Below are 7,030 nucleotides of genomic sequence, written 5' to 3'. Positions count from 1 at the left end.
AGAGCATAAATGCAATGTATCATAAAAAATAATTTTTCATATGCAAGCTAATGGCGTAGTTGAGGAATTGTGTGGTAAATGGATAAAAATGTATATCTCCAAAAACACAGCATTAATGAATAGATGAGAAGTAAACAAAAAAATATAATAACGTATATTTTTTGTACAATTACTAAATAAATTGTTGGGGTCATATATACCCCGGCCCGAAGCCCAGAAGTGTAAACAGGAAACGAAGACCAATTGAAGGTATAATGCCGACGAACTAGCGCTGATGAAAGCCGATGTCGCCTCTCGTCCCCTCTCGTCGGGGTAAAAAGCTGCACTTGAACCATGACTGAAAGAGAACAGGCTACTGTCAGCTAGAATGTGCGTTCTGCGTCTGCGTGCAATGAGCCAACTTTCTATTTCTGCAGATATATTAGTCTATATTCGTCATTCAAAAAGGAAAACCGACGCTGCCGCCGCAGATAACGTTACACATAACGTAAACAAAGCAGCGCATGCTTACCGTTTTGAATATACGCGTAATATACGCATCCCCTTGTCAACATGTCGAATCGGGCGAAACACAGCCGACGAGGACTATTTTGAGCCGACGGCACGGAACCGCGTGGAACACACCGAGGAAACTAAAGTGCTAAAACCAGCTTGTCAGATGTTTTCGCTCCACTCCCGGTTGCTGAGCAACGCGCGTGAGTTTGACAGCTGCCTGTCAGAGTGACTCAGTCGTTTTTTAGGATTGTATAATCTTGTAAAAGAAATGTACAAAAACAAGCAGTGTGTGGACAATGCACAGTAAAAGTGTACAGCGTGTGTGCAGCTTTCATCATACGATACATACATTTAATTAACTTTTTTTTTCAATTCTGCAATTTGCGCCCCGTCCAGCAGATGGCGCCCCAGGCGGCCGCCTGTGTCGCCTGTCGGCAAAGCCGGCCCTGGCGCTCACACATTCTGTACAGCTTGCTGTGTGCGGCAATCAGGGTGATTTGGCCATTCACCCTCTAGCTTTGTGCTTCTAAGCATGGGAAGCTATCCCAGGGATATCCAAATGGGTGCAGAGCACGATAAAACAGGGCTATTTGCTACAGTTCGACCGCCACCCTCCCCGCTTCCGAGCATCTGGACCAACGGACTTGTGGGGTGTCGTCCCTACTTGTGTTTTTACAAGAGCTACTGAATAGGGGCAGGTCCCCATCCACGCTTAAAGTATATTTGGCCGCGGCGTTCGCGGAACCCCTGCATGGCCAGTCAATGGGAAAAAACAAGCTGGTCATCCGCTTCCTGAAGAATGAACCCTCCGCGCCCCCCATCGGTTCCTATATGGGATCTTTCTATAGTCCTCGAGGCTATGAAAGCCGCCCCTTTCGAACCACTTCAATTCATGGATCTGAAATACCTTTCACTCAAAACCATTTTTCTGACAGTCCTGTCATCAGTTAAACTTGTGGGAGACCTCCAAGCGCTGTCTGTCAGCGCCGCATGTCTTGAGTTTGGACCAAATGACTTCAAGGTCATTTTAAATCCTAGACACGGTTATGTCCCTAAGGTGATTGGTACCCGTTTCAAAGCACAGGTTATCTCTCTGTTGGCTCTGCCAGCATCCGATAGCGAATGAGACGCCAATCTCCTCTGCCCATTTAGAGCACTGAGATTGTATACTGCGCGATCTGCTTCTTTCAGATGCTCTGAGCAGCTTTTTTTTTTCGTTCGGGGGGCACACTAAAGGCCTCGCCAAATTGAAACAGACACTGTCCAGATGGATAGTGGACGCTATTGCGGCCGCGTATGCGTCAAAAGACCTGCCATGCCCATTAGGCATTAGGGCTCACTCCACTAGAGGCATGGCCTCCTCGTGGGCGTGGTCCAGTGGGATTTCCATTCATGACATATGTGTGGCAGCGGGCTGGGCTTCCCCCTCCACCCACATTTTACAATCTGGAAGTGCCCGCCCTGCAGGCAAAACTATTAGCGGTTTAATACGCTACAGATCCCCTGATGAGCACATGGGGATACCTGGGATACATTCCACACAGACCGGCACCACCGCTCTGTTTTCCCCTTCCCACTACGTGCTTATGTATTACATACACACTGGCCCATACTCCTGCCAGCCACCATTATTCCCCACTCATAAGGGCTCCCCGGGGCTCATGTAGTGGATGCTTAGCGCACGGCGTTGACAATGGGTTCCCGTAGCGTAAGCTAGCTTACGCAATACGAGAGAACCTCACGTAAGAGAACGAGTCGGTTCTCTCTAGATGAGGGAACGAGTATTGCGTACCAGCCGATTAAAAAGTGATTCTCGCTTCAGTCAATGAAAACCAGGGAATTAGCCTCCGAACATCGCTTATATACACTCTAGCCATGCCCTTTCTGGCGCGCTATGATGCAATGACGGCGCGAGCGCTTCTCATTGTTTGTCTGATCTACTTTTCACCTACCGTCCTGCACGCTCTTTCAGATCAACTGAACTTGGTTTATTGTCCATCCCCCGCTATCGATTATCTACAGTAGGTGGAAGGTCATTTAGTGTAAATGCGCCAACATTATGGAATTCACTGCCCCTTTCACTTCGAAATATTTCATCAATGACTGCTTTCAAGACACAGCTAAAAACATATCTATTCAACATGTACTTCGTTTAAATGTGACTATTTTGTATCCTCTGTGACTGTTAGCTGTGTGTCAGTGTTTAAATGTATTGTTCATGTACCATGTAAAGCGACCTTGAGCTTTGGAAAGGCGCTATATAAATAAAACTTCTTCTTCTTCTTCTTCATTGGACGTGAGTTCACTCAAGATCATCTATAGGCTGCTGCAGTTTGCCGCAGAGCAACCAATGAGCTCGCTAGCTAGCCCGCTCTAGGTCTGCAGCTGCTGCATTGCGTTGACAATAAAATACAAAATTAAGGATAATTTTTTTGGCTTCAATATCTCAGAAAAGATTCATCTTTCCCGTAGCATAAGCTAGCTTACGCAATACTTGTTCCCTCATCTAGAGAGAACCGAGGTTACGTTAGGTAACCAATTCGATTTATATTGATGAATGCAGTGAAACATCTCAATTGTCAGTCAAGCAATGAATTAATGCATACATTAATTAAATGATTATATTTTATATACTGACAATGATAAGAAACATGAATAAATGAGTAAATGAGTAAAAGAACAAATAAAAGTAACCATAATAAACAACTGCATATACAAGTCAACAACAAATGGAACAAAGCTTTTTTCAAACTAAGCATATTTACAGGCACTGAACCCCACATCTTACTGCCATCTCAACACAGCAGCTCCCATTCTGCGGCTTTATTGTGATGAATTCATCAAAGGTGAGCCTTGTTGCTGCGCTGCGCTTCACAATCTTAGGGCAGATGGAGCAATAGAGGGTCTCATCCATGGCACCACTTCCAGGATTCAGCTATGTGCTCTTCATCCTCAGTGCTCACACCATTCTGCAGAATTCAGGTCCAACAAAAATGCACAAACAGTCATTTTAACAGCACAGCACAATGTCATTTGATTTATTTATTTAAAAAAAAATAACTAAAATGACTTTTATATTGGAGTAAAATCCCTAAAACCTTTTTTCCCCCAACAAATGCTGCCATCGCTGGTCCTGCTACACCACAAATGCTCTGCAGCAAATGAACAGAAATTAAGAATCAGAAAAGTGCTGTAATTTCTCTGTTTGAAAGTACAATAATTCAAATAAACTACAATTTAAGATTTAATAGATTTTGCTATCCATTTCTGTAGTGCACTCACTCAAAGCCTTTGATGACAGCATTCAGCATCATAAGCCTCTCTTCACTGGATACACACACATCTGTTCTTCTGTCCCTGTGACATCCTGACAAGATTCACATAACCTCTGTGATTTATGAGCTTAATGCTACATTTACATGCTGAGGTTGTAGCTGATGTGTTAACTCACTTTTTATCCAAATTAAATGTTTATCAACAGTAATAATGGACAAATAAAATATATAACATGTTTAGTTGCTTTATATATTTGTCCTTCAATTAGATCCTTAAAATGTTTCACCCTTTCGAAATTCTTAATTATACTATGTCCACAAATGAATTACTAGGAGTGCTACTTGGGTGTTACGAGGTGTGTTCCTTTGGTGCTCTTCAGTTTGGAGATCCAAAGTGTTTCCCAGATAAACAGTAATTCTGAGGCACTCGAAAGGAAAATAAATATAAAAAGCCTTTATTTAAACTTGGCTATCCATTAAAAACATATGCCAACATGTTTTGACCTCATTGGCCTTCTTCAGGGCAAATTCAAAATGGCAGTCAGTAGACTGCAAGCATATCCACATGTAGTCACATGACCTAAAAGTCACAGGTGCTCATCTACACATATCACCTGACCAAGAGCAACAGGGACAACCTACTCTAGATAAGACAGGTCACATTTACATATCAGGATAGTTTAAAATATCAATATAAATGGATACATATAACAAGAGGTTACTTTATATGACAACTTACAGAAAAAAGAGTACATAGTAAAAAAAATAAATAAATAAAAAATTATTTTCATACTCTAATAAATATGTACAGTCTCAGATGTTAAATACCTTTACAATTTCTATAATATACCTCTTTTCACATCAAGATGCAATTTTAAATATCTATATAGACTGATACATAGAGCAAAACATAAACTTATGCATATAGCCCATTACAAGAAAGGAGAAAAATCCAATTCCAAGTTTAGACCTGGGTATTGATTAGCTTTTAAAGTGTAAATCCAAAAAGATTCTCTTTGCAAAAGTTTTTTGAGTCTATCTCCCCCTCTTGGTGATATTTTAACATGTTCTATCCCAAAGATTTTTAAAGTATCGCTACTTCCGTGGTTCGCCTCTCTATAATGTAGAGCCATAGGGTAGGCTACTGGTAGTTGCTTGTTCTTATTGCATATTTATGCTCTGCTAATCTTTCTTTAAGTTTACGCTTAGTTCTTCCAATATAAAAACAACCACAAGGACATTCAAGTCTGTAGACAACGAATGAGGTATTGCAATTAATAAATGAATGTACTGTATTCGCGATTTGTTGTCACATCTGTAAATATTGGTCTTTACCATATTGCTACAATGATTACAGTTTCCACACTTATAATTACCTCTTATTTTGCCTAGCCAGGTTTTATTCTCTACAGGAGGCATAGCTTTTCACAAGACTATCTTTTAGAGTAGGAGCTCGTTTAAAGGTGATAGGTACCTCCGGCAGTATATCTCTCAACACGTTATCACTTTTTATTATGTCCCAATTCTTCTTAATAATTTGCTTTATCTTATTAGCGTGACTACTGTATTGTGTAACAAAATAAACTTGGTTTGGCTCTTCGTGAGCTTAGAATTATAAGGTTCTATCTCCACTTTTGGTCGAAATTGAGTTTTTGACATTATCTGATCCATTAGGTGTTTATTAATGCCTGTGTGGTGTTATTTTTGTAAAAAAAATATTTTGTTAGTAGTTATTAATAAAATAAAAAGGTTCCATCTCACAAAACATAAACCGAGTTGGGATTATAAGGTTCTATCTCCAGTAGATTCAATATCCAATCAAAACCCTGAATGAACACGGACAGACAAATCAAAACCCACCTCTTAGCTCTGTAGCCTGACAAGATTGTGAGTAAGATTGTGTTTTGTATAAACACTGCTTTGTTTTGCGATACTGGAAAAGTATCTGGGAAACCAATGGCACAGATAGAAAATGTGGCATAAAGACAACTACAGAGAAAATAATTTTATACGAAAACACCCTTCAATTTAGGAAGTACTGTACAGGTGCTAAGCAATGCAATTGTCAGGTATTAGGTGTTGATTAATGCCTGTGTGGTGTTATTTTTGTAAAAAAAAATATATTTTGTTAGTAGTTATTAATAAAATACAAAGGTTCCATCTCACAAAACATTAACCAAGTTGGGATTATAAGGTTCTATCTCCACTAGATTCAATATCCAAGCAATGCAACTGTGACTGTTTATTCTGTTGAGTCCTGGACAGTGCCTCAGTGGGTCCCATTGTCTAATCTGTCTAATATTTATCCATGTTCAAGTACATGCCTGCAGTTGACAAAGCGTACTACAAGGCAGTATTTAGAAAGTAAAGATAGAAGGTTGGAAACTTGAGTCATGACAACATAAATTACATAACATGAAGTACATCATACATAACAAAACAGACATACAGAATAATAAGGGATGAAAACATAATTTTCATGATGTTACAATATTTTGTGTTAATCTACTAAATTAAACGTTTTTAATGTAAGATGCTTCCTAAATGTTTTTTTACAGTACAGAGGAGTGAGGTGTAGTATTGTGTAATTACTCCATGTCCATGTTCTTTGAAAATATTTTTTTTTCTTACAAACTTGCTTGCTTGGCTTTGATACTATACTATTATATTATATTATCAATGGTTATATACAATTATTCTTTGAAATGTGGGGTTTTATTTGTAAAAGTGGAGATAGAACCTTATAATTCCAAACAGAATCAGAGCTCTCAGACTTAAAAGGTTCTATCTCCATTGGGGTCATCTTAAAAAATCACATTTCCAAATGTGCCAGGATTTTGATATTTTATTCACAAAGTACCTGTAGGGTGATGGTCTTGTTGAGCTATAATAGAAGATTATACTACATAACAGTTTTGCCAGCTGGGATGTAAAAACTTTGATGCTCAATATCTCAGAACTACCCTAAACGGAGATAGAACCTTATAATTCTAAGCTCACGTCTTGTTGTCGCCTCTGTTTTTTAACCAACAGCTGTTCTCTACCAAATTCTTTTACTCTATTGTAGGCTATATCTAGAGTCTTATATACCCTCTTTTCTTAAACCTTTGAACCATGTCTTGAGCATTTTTTTCAAAGACTTCTTCAGAATCACATGTGCGTTTAATCCTTAATTATACTATTTTTAAATGTATTATTTTATCAGTCGTTATTGCGCTGGCTTCAAAACAGCAGTGTGCACGCCACTTCACCTGGGGCGC

The sequence above is a fragment of the Pimephales promelas genome, chromosome 4 (genome assembly GCF_988280905.1).
Source record: "Pimephales promelas chromosome 4, fPimPro1.hap1.1, whole genome shotgun sequence".
Taxonomy (NCBI): Eukaryota; Metazoa; Chordata; class Actinopteri; order Cypriniformes; family Leuciscidae; genus Pimephales; species Pimephales promelas.
The sequence above is the reverse complement of the archived record's forward strand: the minus strand, read 5'-3'. Positions refer to the sequence as shown.